The sequence below is a fragment of the Danio rerio genome, chromosome 13 (genome assembly GCF_049306965.1).
Source record: "Danio rerio strain Tuebingen ecotype United States chromosome 13, GRCz12tu, whole genome shotgun sequence".
Lineage (NCBI taxonomy): Eukaryota > Metazoa > Chordata > Actinopteri > Cypriniformes > Danionidae > Danio > Danio rerio.
The window spans coordinates 24,007,409-24,035,031 of NC_133188.1; the positions used below are offsets into that span (position 1 = coordinate 24,007,409).

At 34.9% G+C, this 27,623-nt stretch overlaps 1 protein-coding gene and 1 long non-coding RNA gene across 6 annotated transcripts in view; one reads left to right on the top strand and one right to left on the bottom strand.

Moving 5' to 3' along the window:
• Positions 1–27,623, top strand: part of nrg3a (neuregulin 3a) — a 600,542-nt gene that overhangs the window by 25,449 nt on the left and 547,470 nt on the right. The window lies entirely within an intron of this gene.
• LOC141377172 (uncharacterized) lies at positions 5,382–9,494 on the bottom strand. Its single transcript, XR_012389279.1, has 3 exons — positions 9,055–9,494; positions 6,916–8,538; positions 5,382–5,731 (listed from the first exon to the last, which is right to left on the bottom strand). It is a non-coding gene; the product is annotated as an uncharacterized lncRNA (long non-coding RNA).

Below are 27,623 nucleotides of genomic sequence, written 5' to 3' on the forward strand. Positions count from 1 at the left end.
CCAAACTTTTCAGCCTGTGACCCCCAAAAGAACAATGCCTGTGACTCGCGACCCCCAAATTTTCAGAAGGGGTTATAAATACAAATGTTACACACACAACAATAGTCCTATATAAACACGAGCATATTGACAACACTAACACAAGTGCAACAGTCTAACAACCATAGGCTATAATTTATATAGTCATTTATTAATTTATTTAATATTAACCCCACTTAATGAGACAGGTACGCACAATGTTTTCAGCTCAAGTCTATTCTTGGTTTTATTTAGAAGACTGCCAATCAGAGATAGTAGTGGCCTGTCTTTATTTTTAATGTATTTGATTGCTATAGAGGTGTTAGAAAGTTACTTGCAACACGCTACTGCTGTGTTGGTAATCTATACTTTTAAAAATCACAGAGCAACCCCCTGTCATTGTCCAACGACCTACACTTTGGGAGCCACTGATCTAAGGGTAACTCATACCCAATTATAGGCTGTATAACAAAAACATATTTGAAATGGCAACAGACATTGAAAGTTTAATTCTAAAATTGTCACCTTGGAATTATAAGAGTCTATCTGCGTTCTAAATTATTTAAAGATATTGAGCTTCAAAGTTTTTGTATTCCATATCGCAAACAATATGCGTGTAACAGTTCTTTTTCATACATTAACATGACAGAAACCCTAAATGTACTCCAAATGTAAATTATCAAAGTACTCTTATATGCCCCATGAAATAAATTAAGTTTTTACCCTTCAGGGCTTAATATCAAATTTAAAGACTTTAAAAGAAAACAGACAATGAGCAAATGAGTTAAATAAACACTGTAAATGTTTCCCTTACCATATATACACAAATAAAAATATTCAGATTTAATATAAACATTTTTTATGTTTTTTTTTCAACAATGTACAATTGAACACTTCATCTCAATGTCAAAAAAAAAAAAAAAAAGCTTCTAAATCATCACATTTACACACTTCTTAATTTTGTGTGGTGCAGCATTATTTAGCCGACTCTGATTCTGTGTGATTTTTGTCTTTCTGGTCTTTCCCTCTGTCAATGGAGCGGTCTGGGGAAATGACACAGAAAGCTGTTTCTGATCCATTAAAAATGCTTATTGGCTAATGCTTATTGGCTAAGAACCGTAAGAACCAAACAAGAGTTTAACTTTGTAGATTAACCGTTTTTGTTTTTAAAATAAAAAGTCTTAATGTAAACAACTTATTAATAAAACATCACAATGAAATAAGTTGTCATTTAATATGAATATGTGAATAACTTTTCACTTTGTTTTGAAAACAAAGTCAGATAGAACCTTATAATTCTAAGGTGACGAAATCTCTATTGAAGCTTCAAATGTAAATATGACATCACATTCAGGTTAGTACAGTCTTTTATGAAAGGTCAGCATGGCTGCTATGGCTATTCTAATAGTTATATAGTTCTGGTAGTTCTAGTGTTAATATTAAAAGAATAGTTTGCTTTAATTTAAACCTTAGGCAATTTAAGATTCTGGTGAGTGACCCAACCTCCCCACCCCAACCCCTTCAAATACAATAATTTGAGATAAAACTGGTCCTTGGTGATTTGTAGAATGCAAGTCAATGGTCATCATCACTGTGAGAGTGGTAAAGAGTGTCAGGCAATAAAACATGAATACCTGTGGCTCCTGATAATTCATTGAGTTCTATGAAGTGAAACGATGGCTGTGACAGAAACAGAAAATTATTTACAACATAATTATCTGTAATCAATTCCTCAGGCAAATGAGGAAGCATGATTCTTTTTTTTAACTGATTATTTCAGTCAGTTTGTTAAATAACTGATTTACTTGTCTGTTAACTGTACACAATTCCATTGGTTTATTAGTCACATATCAGTATTGACTCAATTCTTGGATACTTGTTCATCCTGTTCACTAAATAGAGCTGATATCGAAGAATAGGAACCTGGTGTCACTCTGGACCATGTGCCAGAGATTGTAGTTTTAAAAAAATGTAAGTTTCTAGACAAACTTTATGGTGGCTTGAGAAAGCCCAGTCTGAAAGCTTCAAGTGATTTTAAAGTTAACAAAAATTGTAGTAGTTGCTGAACGGTGGTGCAGTGGGTAGCTCGTTCACCTCACAGCAAGAAGGTTGCTGGTTCGAGCCTCAGCTTGGCCAGTTTGCATGTTCTCCCCATGTTCACGTGAGTTTTCTCCAAGTGCTCCGGTTTCCCCCGCAGTCCAAAGACATGTGATAGGTGAACCGGGTAGGCTAAATAGAGTCCATAGAGTATGTGTGTGAATGTGAGAGTGTATGGATGCTTCCCAGAGATGGGATGCAGCTAGAAGGGCATTCGATGAACATATGTTGGATAAGTTGGCCACTTAATCCGCTGTGGCGACTGCCGATTAATAAAAGAACTAAGCCGGAAAAAAAATAAAAGAATGAATGAAATTGAAGTGGCTTTTAAGAAGTTTGAAACCATTGTAACTACATAAAGGTTAGCATGTTTCTACTATGGATTGGCATGTTTCTTGCTAAGCTGTTGATAAGGGGTTCTGGGTGGTTGCTAAGGTGTTGCTAAGTGGTTGCTAGGGTGTTCTGAGTCGTTTCTAGGTGGTTGCTAAGTAGTTGCTAGGTGTTTGCTAGGGCATTACTAGGTGGTTGCTAAGGTGTTGCTAGGCAGTTGCTAAGGTGTTAGTAGGTGGTTACTAGGGTGTTCTGATAGATTGGTAGGTGGTCGCTATGGTATTTCCTGGTAGTTGTTAAGGCGTTGCTAGGTGGTTGCTAAGGTGTTGCTAGGTGGTTGCTTGGTTTTTTTTGAGTGATTGCTAGGCGGTTGCTAAGGTGTTGCTAGTGGTTTGGTAAGGTGCTCTGAGTGGTTGCTAGGCGGCTGTTAAGGTGTTGCCAGGCGATTGCTAAGGTGTTCCAGGTGGTTGTTAAGATGTTGCTAAGGCGTTGCAAGGCGGTTGCTAAGGACTTTGCTATGTAGTTTCTAAGGTGTTGCTAAGTAGTTGCTAAGGCGTTGCAAGGTAGTTGCTTAGGCATTGCTTGGTGGTTGTTAAATTGTTGCTAGGTGGTTGTTGGGGTGTTCTGAGTGGCTGCTAGGGCGTTGCTAGGTGGTTGCTAAGATGTTTTGAGTTGTGGCTCGCATAAATTAGCATGTTATTAGTATGGTTTTAATATGAATTATCATGTTGCTAGCATATTTCTAGTATAAACTAGCATGTTGTTAGGATGAATTTTGGATGAATAAGCATGTTGCTAATATGGTTATAGTATGAATTAACATGTTGCTAATATGATAAGTATGTGTGCTAGTTTGTTTCTAGTATGAATTGGGATGCTGTAAGTATGTTCAATGTAAAGTCAATTGCAGTTTGGGACAGTTGATAGGGGGGTGTAAGTGGTTGCTAGGGTGAGGCTAATACGTTTAAAGGTTATCAGTGATTGGCAGATTTGTAGTCTTGAGTTAAATGAGCCCAAACTTAAGTCTGTTTGACAGTCTGGCACAAAGTTATGTGGTCACAAAGTTTGGTCCAATGTTAAGTCAATGGGACTTTTGCAAATTTTCTAGGTCAATTTTCGAAAAACCATAACTTGTATCAGTTGGAAAAGATAGCAACTTAATTCAGTTTAGTTTGGAGTTAGTTTGACTATTCTTAAAAAAGTCTAAGAAGAAGAAGAAGAAGAGAAAAACCGCTAAAAAACTTTTTTAAAAATGTTTTCATGTTAAGCAAAAAAGTCACCTGCGTCTTGGTTGGCCTGAGGGGGAGTACATTAGCAACAATTGTAAATTTTGGGTGAACTATCCATTAAAAAAAGCTTAAACCCTTTTTATTTAGATGATTTTACATTCTAAACCTACATGCCAAATAAATGAGAAGTAATGAGTGGTTGCAACCCACATTCTGCTGCTATCTTTGTCTATTTAACGAGTTCTATTTTCTAGCTTGCTTTGTAACCTTATTTATCCTGAATCATTGCACTGCAGTGTATATTCTGCTGAGATAAAAGCCATTAGCAGCCATCTGACCACTTTATGTTCAAAACTTTTAGCAGTTTTAAGTTGAAATTATCATCAAAAATGTTGACGGCTGACATTTTTGCAATGAGGATTGACTTTTATAAAATAACAGTAGTGATTATAAACTCCTAAAGGCCTGGCAGGATATTTGTTAAATGTTGAACTCCAGTTCAAATGCAAATCATTTCCACATTTGCCATTTAGTTACACACCAAGAAGTGCAATATTCTTGAATCGTGGGCCTATTAGTATTTTTTTTCACCCCCCGCTGATACTTGATTTTCTCTGTTTCTGGGGGTAACACATACGCCTCAAAGGAGAACAGCTTAAATCGTTGGCGATAAAAGATGCATGGGATGTTTATAAGAAAACAATAAGCTGTTCATTAGCTATGCTGGAGGCAAATGTTGAAGGAGGAAGCTTTGTCTTCATTACCACAGGTTTAGTTTCTGTCACAGGGATTGGGCGTCGAAATCAGTCATATAGAGGATCATTATAAGCACTGTTTGGAAATAGATCTTTTATTGATTCCACGAAGATAGAGATACTTGTTTATGACATTGAATTTGCAGAGCTCTCAATTAACTAATAGCTGCATTAAGTCTTAATGATGTTTTCTGACGCAGACTAATGCTATTTTTTTGTGTGCATGCTTCACTTTGCACACAAGCAAGTACTTACTCTTTTCTGTGCTCATCATCTTAATCAGTTTAAAACACTAATATCATGCACGCACTGAAAACAACCTATCTGTCATCATTTTCATCTCAATTAATTCGATTTAATTTTCACCCATCTTGAATTAAGGATGTTTAGACTTCTTTTTAATTTGGGAGATTATTTTTCTCCATGTAGCAATTATTACATGTGGTGTTATTGACTTTATTCATTGCTTTTGTTTCTTCCACTTCTCTTTCATGCCTTTTCTTTGGCCTCGCGGTATCTTTGGGCTACTTGAAACCTTTCAATATCTGTGGACAAACAAATATCAAGTTGCTTTGGCTGGTTGCCGTGGTCACTTGATGGTGCTCAGGCTTTTCAGAAGAATACCACATTGTGACTTTAAATAGAGCTGACCGGCATGACAAACGAGGACCATAACCTTCAGCAAACCATTCTTCTGAAATTCAGCCAATCAGAGTTCTGGGATAATGTTTCCCTTAAGCCCACAGCCTCACTGTGAATCTTGCCTATTACTGTTGCAGCTTAAAGCCTATTGATAACCTTGCCCTTACAACTGTGCTGTAGAAATATATTCTTATGATAATATGTATGGAAATTAACAGATATGAAATAAAATAAAATAATATATATATAAACATTTGTTGTGATTGATATTCAGGAATGTTCCACCAAATATTGATTTCTTAACTCTTCTGGGGTTAAAGCATTTGTGTTTTGTGGTCTCTAAATTTAAAGTAACCTTACAATAAATTTATTAATGTTTATTTATTTTTTTATTATTCCAAGAAAAGGTTACATTAGAAATTACATTTAATTACTGGTAATTGCTCTTTTTTTTCTCAAGCTGTATATGCTGTTATAGTTTGTGTAAATATTACAATTAAAAGTAAATGAATGAATGAATGAACAAATAAACATACAAAAAAATAATTCAATCACAAATAAGTTTTATTTATTTTTTGTCTAAAATTTGCAAGCATGAATAAATACATAAATACATACATAAATAAATAAATAAATAAATAAATAAATAAATAAATTTTTCTTGAATAGTTCAGAAGAGTTAATAAATCAATATTTGGTGGAACATTCCTAAATTTCAATCACAACTAATGTTTAATTATTTATTTGTTTCCTAAAATTTATGAAAATAAATAAATAAATACATACATACATACATATAGGGTTGTAACAATATACCGGTATGACGGTCTACCACGATTTGAACGTGCACGATTATCATACCATGAACAATTGCATATCAACGGTTTTAACCCTTAAAGACCGAGACAGCCGCCTGCGGCTAAAAATAAGTATTGCTCTTAAATGTTTAATAACTTTTGATCCGCTGATCCGATTCATACAATTCAAAGATTGGCATAAAGAAGAGAATCTCAGCTTTCCGGTGCTGTATCACATAGAAAGTGTGGAATCAGTGCGGTTACGACATCAAAATTTGACAACGCTGATTTGACAAAGAAACGCTCGTCACTGTCTCTCCGGACAAACCAGACATGATACATTGATGCAATGTCCCTCCTCCATGCCCAGATTGGTTCAAACTCGCTATATCACAACCAATAAGCATAGGTTTCGCTTTTGTTTGTGGACCAAACAATGAGCTTTTTGAACAACACAGAATGAGAGATAGGCATACATTTATGCGTGGCTAAATAAAACGCAAAAAAAAAAGTTTTGCATGAAATAATTCTCATACTAAGTACTTTTGCATGCACAGCAGCACAGAAACATGACAAAACAGTGACACAGCAATGACGAACTGCTGCTCTTGCTGTTTTCAAAAGACGCAAATGAAGGTGCAGCTGTTTGTCTGCATTGCAGACAACCATATCCATATCCAAATCCATATCCACAGACAACCATATCCATGCTGGCACATAAAACCGGATGTTCCATATTGAATCTAGTTTCGTTATATAACTATTTATAGTATAGTAAATATTTATATCTATTTTTTTACTGAGGATTTGCACCATGTTTATTTGGACTTTATTTGGACTTTGACACATTATTTATTATTTTCTTATTTTTTTATTTGTTCATTGTAAGTTGTGTTGTTTATAGTAACTAAAAATATATTATTTGGAAAAAGTCAAATTTGCTTCACTGTTCTATTATTTTGTAACATTTGTAACATACCGTATACCGCGAAACCGTCAAACCGTGGTATTGTTTTAGACGATTATCATACCGTAAAAAATTCATACCGTTACAACCCTACATACATACATACATACATACATACATACATAAATAAATGTTTCTTTAAGAGTTCAGAAAAGTTAATACATCTTGGTTAAACATTTTTGAATTTTAATCACAACAAATCTTTATTTTTTGTCTAAAATTTCAAGCATAAATAAATAAGTAAATAAATAAATAAATAAATAAATAAAATAGCGCATGCAAAAAAACGTAAACATGCCTGTTGCCATTTGTTAAGTTTGCTGTAAAAATTATTCACGCCATAAATAGTTTATGAAATTAACTTAATTTCATGAAATTAGCATAAAATAAGACCAGTTACACAATTACAGTAGCAACGTTTTTCTTTAATGACTAGGGGTGTCACGATTTAGATTTTTAATCGAAATCGATCGAAATTTATGCTCAATTTCGATTATCGAATCAAATAATCGAATCGTCGATGCTGCCCTGCCCCATGTCACCCGTCCCCGTTGCAAATCCGCTCGCGAAAAGTACACACTCAGGCCCTGTTTACACTGTCTTTGTTTTTAAATGGCATTTTAGAACGACAACGATTTGACATCCACAGTGGCGTGTAGCATTTCTGAGCAGCCCTCCTTCCTCTCTACCTCTGAAAATGCACATCACGTGACCACACAGACACAGAAGCACACACAGCAGGTCCAGGCAATCAGAGGACTGCTTCAATCTTTCTCTCACTTGTACTCAGTCATTTTAGCGAACACCTCAGATACTGTTGGCTTGTTCCTGTTGGCTGTGCGTCTTTTTTACCGACGCCATTATAACGACACAGATCACTGCCTATTCACGAGTCCCGCAGAAAAAAGTCATTGACAGGTGGTAATTATGTGTGTATCTTGCCTTTATTCATTTACTGTATGATTTGTTTATGGGTAAAACAATGACCATGCAGGTCAGGTAGTTTAAACGGTAGGCTACAAATAATTAATTGGTCATTAATTAATTAATTATTCATTATCGAAAATGTAATGGAATCGTGCCTTTAGAATCGAAAATGTAATCGAATCGAGGATTTGGAGGATCGTGACACCCTTATTAATGACGCATAGTATAACTCCTCTGCATATCCATTTCAGTCATTTGCTGTTCAATCATTTGATGTTTGTGTGTGTGTTTGTGGCTGCTCTGCATTGTCCCCACTCAGCGCTACCTAAGGGATAAAAGAGTGCATGACACTCTCTGAGTCTGTTATGAGATATTGATTCACGTGTGATTGTCTGCAAGACTTGTGCCACTCAGCACTTTGACAGGGATCGGTTTTAGTGTCATAGGTCTGATTGCTCACACAGCTTTGCCCTGTTTCTGCTCGTTTTCAGGAGCCACCGAGCTCTGTTCAATGTGAATCAGTGGATATAATTTTATGTTATTTAAATTTCATCCACGAGTGTGGTAGATGCTAATTGGCAAGGTTTTGTTTTGTGGAGCAACTACATTATTGTGGATACATCAGATCTGAAGTTTTATTATCAACCACTTTTCAACCACACATTTTTCAAATGTGCTAACCTATTTTTACAAAATGCTTGAATTATTTTGTTGTTTATGTGTGAAACATAAGCATCATAACAAGAGAATGGATAATACAGTTTCTACATATTCTTCTGGCCAAATCGTGTAGGCAGTGAAAAATTTCACCACTCACTGGTATGTCCAGATCAATCTAAAAATTGCTATTCCATTGATTAAAAGATGCATTTGCCCTCATGTTTTGGCATATAGCAGCACTTTTCTGTCATCTTTGCTGGAATGAAAACTATGAAAGTAACATAACCATAAATATCTGAAGATAAAATCTTCATCACTTGGTAAAATGGGTCACTTTTTTTCCAAATATATCTACATTTTCAAGGTTCACACTGCAATGGGAAAATAGAATTTTCAAATTTTCACACTTGGAAGATTTTCAAAAAGCACAATTTTCTCAAAGAGGGATCATGGAAGAGAACTAAAAAATGTATACGGATTAATGTAGACATACGTTTTGTCGGATGCTGACATTAAGTAAAACTGAGTTAGTTTTCTGACATCTTTGCAGGAATATGCTTAATGTCAACCTTATTGAAATGGCCAATCAAATTAAAGTAGGCAGGGCTATGATTCACAGAAGTGCAAATTACAAATACCAGTTCAGCTTTTGCTATTGGCAGACACTTTTATCCAAAGCCACTTGCATTGCATTGAAGGTGAACTTTTGATCAAGAATGTCATTGCAAATCCCAATACTAAAAATAAACAAAACAAAAGAACAAAATTAAGACTAAAGACAGGTAATGCAATACTATGAAGATGTAATGTAAAACAACTGACAGTGATATCCAGTGATGTGACCTTTCTCCTCAGATTTTGCTGTTTTAGTTTAACTCTGTTTTTATTGATGCATATCAGTCAGAGCCACAGCACCAGATACAAAGAATCAGAAGGCAACAAACTGCTCCAATCAAGCAGCAGAACACAACCAGCCTGCATTTTCTTTCTCTCTTAATTAAGCAATAAAATAACATATTCTTGCATCAAGAACAATATAAAAGAAAACAAACCCAAAACAAATGAAAAATATAATAAAAAGATAATAATAAATAATAAAAAGAAGAAGTAGAAGAAGAAGTAGAAGAAGAAGATAGATAAAATAACATTATAGATTACAGTAACACAAATTAGGCCATACAACAAAACAGAGTAATATATCAATACAAATATGCAAATACAGCAGTGCAAAAATATATATAAATAGTTTATATGTTCATATTTTTAAAATTATTTTTAAAATGTTAGAGGAATGGTTTGCCAAATAGTGTCAATTTTCTGTATTACTGCAAACTGTATACCTAATCTATTCTATTTGCATAGATTGCATCAGATCATGCATCCAGTGCAAATAACTAGGTAAAGAAGGAATTCAATCTTATAAGCCTTTAAGCTATAATTAAACAGAAGGCGAGTGTGTTTGACTGTGTAGATGACAAGGTAACATTTGCAGGGTTAAGCCAGAGCAATGCTTCTAGGGGGCATGGGTCAATATCTAAAAGAAAACATTCAGAAATTGATTTAAAAGATTTGGCTGTTTTGACTAAAAGTATGGCATCAGTTAATTGAATCGGCTAAAAGATAGATTTGTGAGGGGTGTACTCATATATGCTGAGTACTGTATATTGTTTACATGGTCATAATATCTCAAGTAATACAGCAAGCATCTAGTTTGGGCTAGCTTTTGCAGCTGGACATTGCTTTACAATTGCCTTGATGGGGAAACCTTAGCCAGAGGGGCAGTGTCTTGTCTATCCAGGTGTGAATTATTCATGATCATTGTCACTCCCGCATAAAGCTGAGATGGCCCAAAACTGACTTTATGAAATGTAAATCATTGTAATGTTTTTTTTTTTTTTTTTGAATGAGAGAACAAAATAATTTTTACATAATTGTGAAGTAAACATTCTAGCCAACAGGACTTGCAACTCAAGTCTTGTTCAGGCCAATTCAGTGTTTTTTTTTTTTTTTTTTTACTTTATTTCAGCTTTATTTTTTCTCCAAAATCTACTTCTTCAAAATGCCTAATATATTTTTTTCTAAAAACATAAGCCTGTACATCCATATTTCCTACATATTATTGTAGCACAGTTTGTTCTAAAAAAAAAAAAAAAAAACATGTAATAAGTACTGTGTACTAAAATACTTTGTGATAGGAAGCTGAAATAAGCACAAATGTGAGGGCATTTCAAAACATCCAAAAATTACCTCAGACCCCTGAGGGTTAATAAGACAATATGCGTCTTTATAAACAACTTTGACATATTCATTGCAAATAGAAAAATTGTGACTTGATAGAAACCTATTTTCCTTCCACCATATGGTCTCTTCGCACAAGGTTTTTCACAACACTGAAAATAATTGCATAGCAGGATATCTATGGGTACAATGTATCTTTCATGACTAAATATGCATCAACATTTACAGTGCCTCTATTTTAACAGTCTTCAAAATGCTTAGCTTTCATAGGGCAAAAATGATGTCTACTATGTTTGTGTGTGTGGAAAAAAATAGCATATTTGAATGTATCCGGATTAACATAGTCATCGCCTTGTTTTCTTGCCAGCTCTATTTTGAGTCCTGTCAATTCCTTTTTTCCTCCGTTGTCTTTTTTCGATGAAGCGGTGATATCATCATTCTATTTGTACTACCTCAACGCCTGTTGTACAAGATTTGTTCTCCCACTCTTGTCCAACAGATGTAGTTTGACTAAATCTGTCAAAAGTACAGATTTAGATTTTCCCACTCTTGGTTGACTATACAAGAATAAAGACTGTGAGATTCCGAGCTGTCTGAATGGAGTAGCTGCAGTACTCTGAGTCTTTCTCGCAACCCTGAGGGAACGATCCTACAGCCATGACATGATCCCTTACGCCTGAACTCATTTAGGCTGCTTAGAGTGCTCGCCTTTTTGCTTACCCTCTCTCTTTCACTTTATCCCTCCTCCGAAAATGTTGGTTGGTGGCTAATGTGCTTCACGTGCTCTCCATTTAGGTCTTGCTCCCACGCTTTTCTCTCTCGCCTTCTACTTTCTCCTTTCGAGATTATCGAGGCAGATCTGTCACAGGGGATGCTGCACCTCAGGACATGGCTTCACACACCGTGACAGCATCCAGCCAACATACTCTCTGCTCCGATGGCAGATTTAAGGGGACGTATCATGAAAATCTGACTCTTTCTGTGTTTAAGTGCAACTGCATTATCAGATCTACCATCTCAGAATAGGTAAAAAAGACATTTGTAAACCAGTGAACATAAGAGACTCCTGACATCCAAGCAAGTGAGGGCGTTGGGTTTTGTTGTTTCTGTAAGAATAGCAAGTAAAGGCTCTGCCCTCTTTTGGAAAGCAGCAGTTCATTTGCAGTGAAAGGTGCTGTATGTAAGTTTTTTTTTTACTTTTTTTTTTTTTTTTAAGAAACCTTACTCACTCCTGTCCTCAATCTGGCAACCTGCGCTTGCGTTTGTTTTTATCAAGGAGTGTAATACCTAGTTCAACCACTGGGTGTCAAACCTAAATACTGCACTTTTAAAGTGACACACCCACAGACCCATTTGAGTGCTTTTGTTCACTAAATAGGGCAAAACTGACAAGCTGTACAAATTATGTGTGTATTTTGTACTGTAACTTCACAGTCACAATCTGGGATTGAAACCAGATATTTTTTATGTCTTATGAAAAGGGGCATAATGTGTCCCCATTAAAGAAGAGTCAGAAACTCCCCACCTCAAACACATGAAAATTTTGACGTTGCTCTGAGGTTGATGAATAGTGGAACTAGGGCAAGTGTTTTGCACAGCTGTGTGGTCAGCGCTCCCGTGGCGAATGTCTGAATGTGTAAGGATGCGGACCGTTAGAGGCCATATGCGTGGCCTTCCTGCTCTGAGCTGGCTGGCATCTGCAAGGGTGAACACGTCAGCTCTCCCGTTTCAACCACCTGTCAAACTGCACTGATGCTTTTCCACTGAGCCTCTGCATCACGCCTCTGACTCCTCACATACTGTAGACGTGAGTCACAATCATAAATGACTGCTGCGCTGATGAGAGCTAATATGCATAATGTTCGATTTAATGTACGTCATTTTCAAATGTCAGTTAGGTTTTAAATTGGAATTGTCTGCACTAAACCAAACAATTGTTTGTTCTTTACAGGCAGCACATGCTGATTCATTACATGAGTGATGGGAGTGAAATTAGAAGGACCAGACTTTGTTTGTTTGCATTTATGTAATAATTAGTATAACTATATTATTATTTTTAATTACTTATTAATTTAATTTTATTATTTTTGTTGTTGATGTTATTATTACTGTTTATTTCATTTTGTTATCTTTATTATTATAATTGTTGTTGTTGTGGTTTTATTTATTTTCTTTATTTTTTTTATTTTTTTCTCTGATTCAAAGGCCTACCTAAAGGCATAGAAATACTTCAAAATATACATGAAATGGTTATATTGTGTATGGAATTATTATATTATATTATATTATATTATATTATATTATATTATATTATATTATATTATATTATATTATATTATATTATATTATACTATTTGACTGTATTATCACATTTAAACAGCAAATACATGAAGAAATATATTAGTGTACACATGGAAACTCTTCAGGAGAACCAAACAAATAAATGGCTGGTTTAATTCCAATTTATTTTGATTTTATAGGGTTCCTAATATATCAGCTGTAAGTTTTTTTTTTTTAATATATGCTGTTAAAGAGATGGAAATTCATCATTTACTCACTATTAAACTGTTTCGAACAAGTTATTGTTTTTTTTTTTTTTTTTTTTTTTTTTTTTTTTTTTTGGAACTCAAAAGAATGTATTTTCATTCAATGCATTTCATTTTTGTTGAAATGTTGGAAACCTTTAACCAGTGATTTTCATAGTAAATGTGATAATAAAAAATAAAATTTAAATTAAATTAAATTAAATTAAATTAAATTAAATTAAATTAAATTAAATTAAATTAAATTAAATTAAATTAAATTAATTTTAATTTAATTTAATTTAATTTAATTTAAATTTAATTTTTTATTATCACATTTAATCAACAGATACATAAATATGTTAGTGTGTGTGTGCGCGTGTGGTTTTTGCACATTGCATTCATGCAGGTTTATCTGATTACTGAAAAAAAAGGGTTTTGTGTTCTGATTGTATCTGTATTTCGAATTTTTATGCTTTTGTATTACAAATATATCTTTACGTCTTTTATTGGGCTTTATAAATAGCAAAAAAAAAATTTTTTTTTTAAAATTTAAAAAATAAAAAATAAATAAATAAATAATAAAAAAAAAATAAATAAATAAATAAATAAATAAATAAATAAATAAATAAATAAATAAATAAATAAATAAATAAATAAATAAATAAATAAATTATTAAATTATTAAATTAATTAATTAGAAAATGCTTAAACTGAACTTACAAAAAGCCATCTGGGTTAGAAGGAAAACATTCCTAAAAGTCCAGAGGGCCTCAAGCGGTTTTATACGAATGTACTGTATCTACTTTTAAGGACAGTTAAATATTCTTCATAAAGTGAGCTTCTAAATCCTCTGCACACTGATAGTTCAGTGTTGACCTGGAAATAAGCACCCAAGAAACGGTGCCATTGACTGGAAAATGTTCTTAATGCCACGAGCTCTCTTTAACTGACCTTGTCCGATTTTCTTTAGTGGAATACTTTAGGGATCATCAGCCTAACACTAATACCGTATTATAAAACCATAAAGCTAGATCCCACTGTCTCACTACATTAGCACAAACTAGGCCTGTCCACCTCCTCTGCTGATTTCTTATGCAGAGCCCCATAAGACCCTCTCACTGCCCCATACCCTCTTCTCTGTCTCCATGTAGGACAGCATGTTCAATTATGCATGTCATATTCTACAGCTTTAAGCTCAGAAACACTCTTTTTTTCTATAGGAGCTGTAAATAATTAATAGTGCAACCGCAGAAAGTAGCATCATTCAATCTGCCATTCAAGCTCCGTGCACTTGATACCATGAAGAGCATGCTAAAAGTGATTATGATGTCATGTTAGGGATGGACTCCATTTCTGCTCCATTTACAGTGATCATGGATTTACGGTATTACCAGTGAAAGCACATGTAGGGCTCTATGATTTCTGTGACGCAGAAAATGTGGACAGAATTGTGGAATCCAGTCAAATAAACAGAATTAAAGTAGACCTATAATGCTGAACGTTACAGAATTAAAATGAAAGGTAGAGCCATATGACTATTCGATTCAGGATATGGACTGTTGTCTGTGAATATAAAGATATCTGCATGCTTTGTATGTAAAAGAATGTTGCAATTTGGTTTACTATGTACAAACTGATGCGCGGAGGTCTTTGTTGTCTTTTTCACTTATTTCAAGAGCTGATTTGAGAGTCACTTCACTGGCATTTTTTCATGAGAATAGCAGAGATAAGAGAAGCTGCAATCATATCATGTGCGCATGGAAATTCACAACATCTTCAAGAGAACTAAACAAATAAATGGCTGGCTTAATTCCTATTCAGACCTGTTGACATGGAATTGAACCAGATTTTCAGTAAAAACCCAAACGATACAAACATACATAAACAGTTGAAGTCAGAAATATTATCCCCCCCAACCACCCCCCTTTGATTTTTTTTCTTCCTTTTTTTAAATATTTCCCAAATTATGTTTAACAGAGCAAGAACACTTTCACAGTATGTATGTTGTATGTTCTGGAGTAAGCCTTATTTGTTTTATTTCAGCTAGAATAAAAGCAGTTTTTAAATTTTTTTAAAAATCCATTTTAAGGTCAAAACTATTAGCCCCTTTAAGCATTTTTTTCAATTGTCTACAGAACAAACCATCATTATACAAGGACTTGCCTATACCCTAAACTGCCTAGGTAACCTAATTAACCTAGTTAAGTCTTTACATGTCACTTTAAGCTGTATAGAAGTGTCTTGAAAAAATATGAGTGTGCCAGTTTAGGCTCAGTTCAAAACACAATTCAGGTTTTTTATCATAATGAGTTAAAATGTGTCATTTTGGGGGCGTGTACACAGGTCGCTGTTTTAGGGATGTTGCTTTACATGAAAATTAGCTTCGACTTCTTGCCCGATTAACAAAATTTACAGAAATATGAACAGTGTCCTGAGTCGTAGATAGAACATATTACATACAAATATATCTACGTGTACCCTGGATTCAAGTGAGGTGATTGGCTGGACCATTCCACAGCTTGATTTTCTTTCTCTGCAAACATTTGAGAGTTTTTTTTGGCTGTGTCTTTCTGAAATGTCCACCCTGGTTTCCTCTTTATGATCCTGCTAATGTAGATGCTTGACTGAAGCAGTTAATATTAATGCAATAACAAAGGACAGAGGGTTAGTGAATGACTACTGAGAGATTACAGCTGCAGTCTGGGGCTTCACTGCCTGGAAGTTGAGTTCTAGAACCCAAGCTGTGCCTGGACGTGAGTCTGACTATCTTTAGTCAGTATCATTCAACCTCCTGTACAAGCTCAGGCTCCTTCTCACCCAGTGAGGTGACATTCCATGTCCCAAGAGCCAGTTTCTGTGCCCAACGATCAATACTTTTTGTATGTATTATAAAAATACATACTTTTGTATTAACAGAATAAATCACCCTAAACAAAAATTAACTCACTATTTATACCAAATCTTAGTGAGTTTTTTTTTCATTTTGTTGATCACCAAATAAGTTATTTTGACAAAAGCTGAACCAGTAACCATTGACATGCATTTAAGAAAAAAACAAATACTATGCAAGTCAATGACTACAGATTTGCAGCTGTCTTCAAAATATGTTTAGTAGAAAAAAAGAAAGTCAAACAATACTGGAACAAGTCGGGGTTAAGTAAATGATGACATAATTTTCAGTGTTGGGTGAATTATTCTTTTAAATTGATCATTTAAATTGAATTGTATTGGTTTTAAAATTTAAATAACTGAGTTTAAATTACAAATGTAGTAAAATGTATCCTGAGCATTAGATTGAAGTTTAGAAAAATAACTTAATGGAGAGAGAAAAAAAATCATTTAGGACACTATATGCATACTTAAAGAGGAGTCCTCAGATCTGACACAGAAAATGGAGGAGGTGTGGATGAAACGATTGACAGCAGTTGAGGAGCCTTGAAGGAGAGACACTGATTCAAAATGAAGCTCATTTGCGTCTTTCTAGCTGTCATTTCCGGAGTGACAGAGGTGCTGATGGATCCAAGTGACTGTTTGCCTTTGTGTTAAATGAGTAATTGGGTGTGAGCCGAAGGTGTTTTGGACTGAAGTGTTGAGATTCAGAGATCTTAGACATTTCTGTGTCAAAGATCAGACATTTAGATACGATTTTGGTAATAACTGCCACTTATGGTGAATGGAGTAAAGTAACAATCTCTGATCATTTGCCACTTTGCTTTTTAACTAGCAAGTATCATTAATATTAATGTTTGCTAAGATTAATGCCATTTATTCTGTAAATAATAAAGACGTCTGTATTCATTTGTTATTCATTTATTATTTAATTTTCTAAAATGAATATAATATACATTTTATGTGATATAATTATTGTTTTTAGTACATAACTAGTCATTATGAACTAAACTCCAAGTCATTTTGCTACAAGTTAGGGAAGCCATGTTCCACAGGGAAAAGGGCAAGAGAGCAAATCCTTCATTAATAACAGTAAATGGAAGGTTTTAAAACTTACCATTGGAATCCTGTCAAAATTTTTTGAAGGTTGTTTTTGCTTTCCCTCACCATGGGAAAGCAATTTAGCACACGTTAGGCAGTCAGATCAATTGTGTATGTACTGAATGAAATAAAAATATGGTGGTATTCTTGGGAAAAGAAGCATTTATGTGTCTGGTAAGTATCTCAGTGACAGCGAAGAGACCTGGGACATTTTGCTGAAGTGAGAGAGAGAGAGAGTGATAGAAATAAATATGAAGAGAGAGTTATTACAGATTAGCGGCTTAATCTTTTATTTATGGAGACAAACTCCAGCAAGCTGCGCTGTGAGCTCTTATGGCACATGCCAGTGTGCAGGCATCTGATGAGGACCAGCACCCACACGACTGGAGATAAATGCCATCTCACTCCATTTCTCATTCGAAGACAAGCGACAGATTTCCCAATATCTCTTCTTCACTACCTTTCCTTTATCTTATCTGTTTTATAATGCATTTCTCAACCCTCATGTTTTGTTTGGGGGCTTAGAGGCCCAGTGCTATTTTAAGTAAATGAGAATTTATTCACCTTTGTGACTTAAGAGATCTCCTGATAAATAGTTGGAATTGTTCTGCTAAATATGTGGAAAATAAAATTGCAAATTGTTTTGATTCTTTAATGGAATGAAAATGTTTATTTATTGTCACTTTGGAGCAAAGCAATCAATAAATTATTCCTTGTGGACTAAAATGTTATATTTTCAGAATATATATATATATATATATATATATATATATATATATATATATATATATATATATATATATATATATATATATATATATATATATATATATATATATATATATATATAGCTCTGTCATGTTCTCAAATCTGATGGGCCGATAGCTGTGCAATATTCTACAATAAGAGCACTCATACAGCCTCCTTACCCTTCTGTATTACTCTGCCCACATGGGTGACAGCAGATGAATAAACTCACTATAGTTTGAGAAACATTGCAGCTGTTGGACAAAATAATGTGCTTTTGAGGCTTTTTTTTTTAGGTGAGAAAGTAGTTGTTTAGATGCACGCTTTTCACCAGTGTCAATATATACAGTCATATCGCATTGCTACTCCTGTGATTGATATATATATATATATATATGTATATATATATATATATATATATATATATATATATATATATATATATATATATATATATATATATATATATATATATATATACACACACACATGCATAACAATATCTGGAGTAATAATTTAATTTGAAACTACATGTAATAAGTTATAAATAATTTTTAATAATTAAGTATTTACCTATTTAACTTTTTAACAGAATATATATTAAATAGAATTAATAAAAATATTTCTATTGTAAAATAAAAGCCATAGAAATAAAGCATAGACATGGCTAAATTTAATGTTTTGTGTAAATTAAGTAAAATGTATCTTGTCCTATATTGGCATTTATAGTTCTGTTAAGAACCATTAACATCTATGGAACCTTTCTATTAGCTCTTTATACACTAACAAATGGTTCTTTTTAAAAGCATTGAATGAAACGTTTTTTCAATGTCAGTTCCATGCAAAAAATCCTATTTTGAAACATTAAATGGTGTATATACACACATGTGACACAATCCATTAAGAAGGTATGGATAAAAAAAAACATTAACAATTAAAAAACCTTACAAGTTCAAACATTTTCACCATCTATTAGTTATGAATTATTAAAGTATATTGAATTTCAGGTCACTTTTCATATGAATGCGCATGTACGCTGACCTTTCAATGCGTAAGTACCACATTATATTAGTTATCAAAGAAAAATATTTCAGTGCTACTTGTGAAGTACAGCTCTCGTCCCTGTTCAAGGACTGTTTTATTATTTTCTGTTTTTCTTTTGTTTAACTTTGACTAACTTCCCTGAGCTCTTTTAACCTCTCACCCTCATTAGTGTCCGAGACCCTCCGGCGTCCAGAACCAAACAATTATTAACCTTTAAGGAGAGTTGGCCACTCAGACTGAGGCAGGGAGCTTGAATTCCTGAATCAAATTATTTTGGGGTTACTGAGAGGGTGATATACAGCCCTGTGTAAATCTAGCACACCACTAGTTATTGGTCCCCTATGACCGGAGTCTGCAAAATGTGTGCGAAGCGCATTAAAATGCATTAATGCATCTGAACTTATGTGTTGATAACGCAGGGTCCGACATATTTCTTATGAAGTCCTCTTCAAAGTCCACTGTGTGTGTATAATATGTCCTTCACATATGTATCTTTTATCTCAGCAGGATATTTGAGTGCACATACCGCATTATATGATGAAAACACCTTATCTTGGTACTTCTACGACATCAAACATGGCAGCCTTTGGTCTACATGAGCTTTAATGTGGTATATATTAGCGACACTTCAAAATGGTCTTCTGGGGTGTTTCAGAAATATTTAGAAGTTTTTACTATACTATATTTCTCCAGACGCCTTGATGGACATTAATCCTTTTGCAGTGAGATATTCAGCTGAAAGTATTCCTGCTTTGGCAACAACTGTACAGTGATGGCCTCAGTTGGCGAGATGAACCTGTCTTGTCACTATATACTAGGCAGTGAAGGGTAGACAGCTTTAAAAATGTGTCAGATATCATTTTAAAGAGATAATAGGAAGTGGGCCTTGATCTTTTGAAGAGTTGTTCATGGTTTATTGTACTAAGAAAACAATGAAGCATTTAAAGAAAAAAAATACTGTGTGCTGCTTCATTTAAATAACTGTTTCTTATCAGCTATAATTTGCTTTAGGGTTTGAAGGGAGTTTTTAAATTTTAATTAAAAATGATAAAAATTACATAGTAATTATTAGGGCTGCATTTCTGTGTGGAGTTTGCATGTTCTCTCCGTGTTGGCGTGGGTTTCTCACGGGTGCTCCGGTTTCGCCCACTGTCCAAAGACATGACTATAGGTGAATTGGGTAAATCTAAATTTGTCCGTGGTGTATGTGTGTGAATGAGTGTTTATGGATGATTCACAGTGATGGGTTGCAGCTGAAAAGGCATCCACTGCGTAAAACATACACTGGAAAATTTGGTGGTTCATTCCACTGTGGCGACCCCAGATTAAAGGGACTAAGCTGAATAGAAAATTAATCAATAAATGAATATTAGTGCTGCACAATGAATCGTTTGAGCATTGATATCGCAATGTGTGTATCTGCATTAGTCACATCGCAGGATTAGATTATTTATTAAAGATTAAAAGATATTTATTCATTCGTTCATTTTCTAACAGCCTAGTCTCTATTTCAGAGGTCGCCACCAAGAAATGAACCACCATACTAAATGAACCACCATACACCAAACTAATCCAGCATATGTTTTACGTAGCGGATGCTTTTCCAGCTACAACCCAGTACTGGAAAAGACACACACACACACACACACTAGGGATGGGAAGATTTACCGATATGTATCGATACGCGGTCATGCGCGTGCACGATGCGAGTGCATCGGTAGAGCAGCAGAGGATGAATGAAATTTTGGAAGCAAATCGAGATGCATCGGTTTTTGCGAGATGCATCGATTTTTCCGAGATACAGCTTATATTTTTAATATAGAATGTATTTTTTATTTATTAACAAGTGTTGTCAACCTGTTTTTGGCACATAATTTAATCGACCTACATAAAGTAAGCCTTAGCAACGGATTTGCGGATGTGCACACACTACAACTCAGTGTATCAGGTGTGCGGATGAAGCTAGTGGAGCGCCCTCAGAAAGCGCGAGAAGCAAAACAAACATTTTATTCCTCACTGAGTTTTAAATCTAAAGTATGGCAAGCAACATTATGGATTTAAGGATGGACGACATGACAGGACAGATGCAATTTGCAAAATATGCCGCGCATCTGTAAAATACGCGGGCAGTACGACTAATCTGATATCTCACTTGAAGCGGCGCCACGGTGTTGTTGTGAAAGCATCTTCCATAGTGTTTCTGCATCCCCGGCTTTCGTACTGCTTCAACCAGCTCCAAAAGTGGTGAGAAAAGCATTGCAAGTTTGTTTTCCATGCGCAACAGTTCTGCTCGCTCTACGCCAATAACGAATGCTATTGCATTGTTCATCTGCAAAGATATTCAGCCTAGTGTCACGGAGAACGAAGGTTTTAAACACCTCCTCCTGTTAATTTTTATTTAATAATAATATTAATAATAATAATGATAAAAATAATTGGGTGTCACGGTGGCACAGTGGGTAGTTTGACCACCTCACAGCAAGAAGATTGCTGGTTTGTTATATTTTTATTAGCCTGTTGTTTACAGTGACAGTGATGTTTCAAAGCAGCATAACTGCTAGTTCACCTTAAGTTTTGAATAATCAGTGGCAAAATATATCTTTGTAAAACTTGTTTTCATAGTTGAAAAGTTAAATCACAATTCTTGTTGTGCAATGCTAAATTTATTTATGTTGAAAGAGTGCAAATATATACATATTTTTTAATATATATTGCACTTATACATTCTGTTTATCTTGAAAATACTTAAATAATATGTGCTATATTATCTAAAATGGCCCTCTACTGTAAACTGACACTCTGGCTCTGAGAGAAGAGCCAGTTTGTAAAAAAAAGTCTTGGTTTTGCTTGGTTTATAAATAATCAAACTCATTCAATGGCACAGCATCCTCTTTCACATCATCTCATAAACTTGATCTAATTAGTTAGTGCTGAAATATCGCATCGTATCGTGATATGGGTGTGAATCGTATCGTGTTGCATCGCAATATGTCACAAATGTATCGCTAATATATCGGATCGTATTCTTTGAATCGAGATGCGTATCGGATCGGCATTATAGCTTAGATGCCCAACCCTAACACACACACACACACACACACACACACACACACACACACACTACTGCTAATTTGGTTTATCTAATTCACCTATAGCTTTTGTAATGTGGGGAAAGCTGGAGCACCTGGAGGAAACCCACGCCAACACAGGGAGAACAAGCAAACTCCAAACATAAATGCCAACTGGTCCAGCCGGCACTATGCATGGAGTCATAACTGTTTTCAATGGAAAAGTCAAGGTTTTAAAACCACCAAAATTTTCTATACCTTTCCTATAAGGTATATAGGCTATACCATTCATAAAATTTGCTTTACCATTCACATACCAAGGTATGTGTAGGATTTATTTTTTTACATTTTGTTTTACATTTTCATGACGAAAATCTGCAGCAGATATCTATCTATCAGGTATCTGCAGCAGAAAATATATCCAAAGATGCTGTTTTAAATTATACATTATAATTATATTTTATACATCAAATAAATTATATATTAAATGAAAGAAATCTGGGTTTTTGAAACTAATATAGACAGCAGAAGTCAAAGATTCATTTGAATTATTTAGCCTGACATGTTTACTGCTCCAAAATCTTTTAAAAAGTTAAATAACAACAGCAACAACAACAACAACAAAAATGTGTTTAAAGGTTTTTTATTTTATTTTATTATATTTATTTTTTTAACCCAGACATTAAAAAAAAACAACATATTTTAGAGAAGTAATCACAATACTGTGAAACTGATATTTTTATCCAAGCTCAAACTGTCAGAATCTTATACTGGCCCATGCCTAGCTGGGACTAGAACCAGCAACCTTTTTGCTGTGCAGCAAGCTTTTTTCTTTGTTTTTTTTTTTCCCTTTTTTATTATTATTTCAAGATGTATATGTATATACATATACATGAGTAATTTAATTAGTCTCCTATGAAGGGTTAATATTTTACATGAGGGGGATAAAACTTCCCTACATTGTGTATGGTCTTTGTGTAAGTAAATAAATAGCTGCATTTATTTTTGAGTTAAATATGAACATTTTTTTTGTTTGTTTTTACTGCAAACATAAACTTTGGCTTTAGTTATCTATTTATTTATTTTTAGAACAGTAAAGAACAGTGCTTTTTTATATCAGTAATGTCATATTGATTTTATACATTAATTCAACAAAACTTACTATTATAGAATGAGTTTGATTGTAGAAACAATGCAATTTTGAATTCTGCCTTTATCTGTCGTATTAGGCAAATTGTTAGAATGAATAATGCAGTGAATCAACTAGTCAAGACAGTACGGCAACTATAGCCATCACTTCTGGCAGTTCTAGTATTGTATCTGTGTAAAGATATTGTTTTTAGTGAATATTGCACACCTGTACATTGAACATATGCCTTCTCAGACAGCAGTTCAACGATGTTCTCAGTCAGCCAGATGAACCTGTCTGTCACCATATACTAGACAGTCATGGATGGACAGCTTTAAGCAGGTTGTAGAAAGTTGTTTGTGTGTATCAGATATTTCGGCCTTGTCTTGGCTGGCCTTGCTTCTGCAGTTTGCTCTGTAGCTCTGCGAATGTGTGTGCGCTTGTGTGTTTGTTTTTCTAGTGATGGAGTGTACGACCAGGGGCCACGAAGTGATGGATGTTGGAAGAGGACGACAGATCTCTCAGATGGCCGGCCTTTGCCGGTAATGGTGGTGAAATGCGATACCGGGGCAGTGCAGGAAATGGGGGAATAAGCAGGCTCCAGCCTTAATGCTGACAGAATCAAATGGCTGGCGCTTTCTCTGAACTCCTCCGAAGGCATTTACTGCGGGGTTTCCGCTGAATAGTCTAGCGCTACCTGTTGTGTAATCTACATGTATATATTTTAGCCAGCGGCGAGACCACCCACCTTTTACCTATTTGGCTGTGTGTGGATATCAGTATTTGTTTCGAGCGGCCACCCCAAACACCAGCTGTTCACTGACCCCTCCCCCTGACCTTTATCCGAGCCTGTGATTAGCTGGAGCTGCGGAGATGCTATAAATATGCATGAGGCAAAAACCACTGTGGATTTGCATAATACCTTATCTGCCTGACATTTCGCCTTGTTACATAATTGCTAAATGAGTTTTTCCTTTCTTTCTTTCTTAAAAAAACATCAACAAAAATCAGCCTAATAAAATGTGAATGTAGTGAATTTTGTGTGCCAGCTCTGTTAGTGGAGGACATGCTCTGCTTTATCAAGCTTCTTTTTTTACTGGAATTTGCTTGCTTGCTGTTTGTATTCTTTTATTTTGATAATATCACAAACACATGGACTTTTCATGAATATAAATGGGAGAGCACAATTGCAAATGATAGATTTGATTTTCTACAAGAGTTTGACAAAAACAAAAGGGGCTTTTTGGTATAATAATGTATTTGAAAACACTAAACAGTGCTTTCTTTATAATACAAATGTATTCTGAATGTTTTGCATTTGCCATGTTTATTCAGTGATTCAGCAAACAAGTAGTTACAAAGTGACTTATATTTTAGTCAGGTACGTAAAACTTAAATCGATTGGAGTGGAATGATTGAACGATGCATTCAAAAAGAAGCTGTCTAAAATTGCAGTCTAGGGATGCAATGATTATAGATTTTGGTTTTACGATTATAGTCTGAGGAATAATCAGCGTTATCATCATTATTATGCATTCATTAATTTTAAAACACTACGAGTTTAGAAAATCACATGAAAACTCCTTATATTTTAAAGTGTTACTTATTGCTGCTCAGTTAGCAGGGCTTAATTTGTGCCAGAACACGCCAGATCCAGATCCTGCACCTCAGAAGTCTGATCCGGCACCTCATTTTACCGATACCCCTCCTCAACCTCTCTCCTACCCCATCCGCTGTTCACTTTTACTTTCTTCCGTGACTCCCTAACCCTTTACACTTTTGTCCGCGACACCCCCATCTCGCTCATTTTCGCCCGCAACACCTTTCCATCATCGTGTAACATGCGAGATCCGTTACCCTGATCTGTTCTGGGACCTCACAATTCACAAATTAAGCACTGTCAGTAACTAATTATTACACCACAATACAAAATCTATAAATATAAAATGTAAATTAATAAATAAAAACAAATAAGAATAAGCAAATAAATATTGTCTGATATAAATCTAAGCTACACATTAGCCAAGTATTTCCCATTTAAAGAGAACAAATGTAGTAAAAGGCTGCGAAAGCTTTGTCTGAAAGGCACCTTTGATCAACTATCAACTAGAACTTGTTGTCCTAGGTAAACGTATTTTTCATTTTTTTTTTCTTTGGAGTAGAAATGTTTATATTCTATACAAAGTATGACCAGTCAGTTTTTGTCATGTGACTCATGCTGCGCTTGCGGCATTCTTTCAACTTGGGGCGCCTGGAAATTGTGAGCATGCGTGCCTCCATTGGAAATAGCGAACATTCATGCACAAAAGTCGGGATATGTGAACGGCCCCTAGTTAATAGCCTCTGCCATAGTTAATCTCATGTGTGTGCATAATAGCCTAGGTGTACAAGCTTGGAACTTTAAACTAGCACACAGTTGGCATAACTTTTAGCTGCAGCAGTTTTGTTCTGTGCAGAAACACTGTGTTGAGAAGCCTTTACGATTAAATAACCACGACAAATTTAATCGGGGTAATAGTGAAACCGGTTAATCATTGCATCCCTAGTATAGTCTTGCAATTTATTTTTATTTGAACCAGTAAAAACAAATTGTATGTAATTAGTAAAAATTATCTGGAAATACTCCATCCAGCATGTTGTCTTCATCCAAAGTTTTGCTTACGTCTTGATTTTATTTCAGTGAAAATAGTTTTAGTATAGGAAAGCATACAATTTTTGATGCAGCCTTTGTTGTTTTATTAATGAATCATCCATTTTAAGCAAATCATTTCACAATGTGACGCTGTCAAAATTTCATAAAGCGATAAAAAAAATAAGGCAAATTAATGTGAAAGTAGTGCATTTTGTGCTGTTAGTGTTTATTATGCTGTATGGTCAAAGGCAGTCTTTGCAGGGTGCAGATGGTCATGTGGAGAGGAAGTATATATACAGTTATATCTGTGTTAATTGTTGGTAATCTATTGCATCTACAGATGGCTGCAGATAGGAAAAGAGAGTGATGCTAGTGGCATGTTGTGTAACTGTGTACGTGTGTGTACATAAGCAAACACTTATGAAGGATTAATGAATGCATTAGTTTTAGACGGACAGAAAGTATGCAACATCTCCATGTGTTTGTGTTAGCTCATCTCATGAAAACCACACTAAATGGGAGCGATAAGTTCATGGGATGAGTTGATAAGTGCTTTGAGTACCTGCGGTGCTTGTGTGTGTATGTGTGAGTGTGAGAAGATAACCAAGATAAATGAGACACGAGAAGCTGCCTTCACTGGAGCCTTGTAACGGTGAATGACAAAATCAATCATCATTGCTCATGTTTCATACACGTTTGGTTTGATTGAATGCTCTTTATTAAACAATGGCACCTCGTACAGCAGCTAAACATACATATAATTTGGAAAAGGTCATGAAATATACATTATATTTGATCTATTTCTGATTAACTTGTGGGCTTGTGAGTAACAAAAGTTACTACTACTACTACTACGGCGGCATGTAGGTTGCGCTATACAGTAGGTGAATTGAGGAAGCTAAATTGTTCATTGTGTATGTGGGTATGTCCTGGTCCTCCAGGTTGCGGGTTCAGTGTTGGGCTAACGACCCACCTCATAAAAATTTGATGTTGCGAAACACCAACATGGTGCGGCTAAATATCAACTTCAATATAAATGGCCCTGGGAGTAAGTAATTAAGTAAGTACTACTAATACTTCTTGGTGTCTGCAGGGTCTTTAAAAAGTATTTTAAAAAATCACAAATCAATTTAGAGAGTCTTAAATGCTATTTTACAAATTTTGTATATTTTTAGATTTTACAACCAAATGTAGTTGAATGCTAAAGTTTGCCTGAATTTAATCTATGTACATTGGGGTGCCATGTAGTTTATAAAATCCTGGGCTTCACGATGGCGCAGTGGATAACACTGTCGCCTCGCAGCAAGAAGGTCACTGGTTTGAGCCTTGGCTAGGTCAGTTGGCATGTCTGTGTAGAGCTTGCATGTTCTCCCCGTGTTGGTATGGGGTTCCTCTAGGTACTCCGGTTTCTCCCACAGACCTAAAACATACGGTATAGGTGAATTGAATAAGCTAAATCGTTCGTAGTGTATGTGTGTAGGTGCAAGAGTGTATGGGTGTTTCCCAGTGTTGGGTTGGGGCTGGAAGAGCATCCTCTGCATAAAACCTATGATGGATAAGTTGGCGGTTCATTCCACTTTTGCGACCCCTGATTAATAAAGGGACTAAGCTGAAAGAAAATAAAGGAATAAATGAAAACCCTTTGATGCTGCTTTGTGTAATGTAGTAACCAAGGAAACACTGTTTCTGCAGTTTTATAAGCACCACCTGCTGGATTAGCATTAAGTATATAAATAATTTTAGTTTAAGATTAGTTTCTTACTATCAGTATTTAGTAAATATGCTGTGAATTAAAATACTTCTGCTACCACTACTATTACTGCTACTA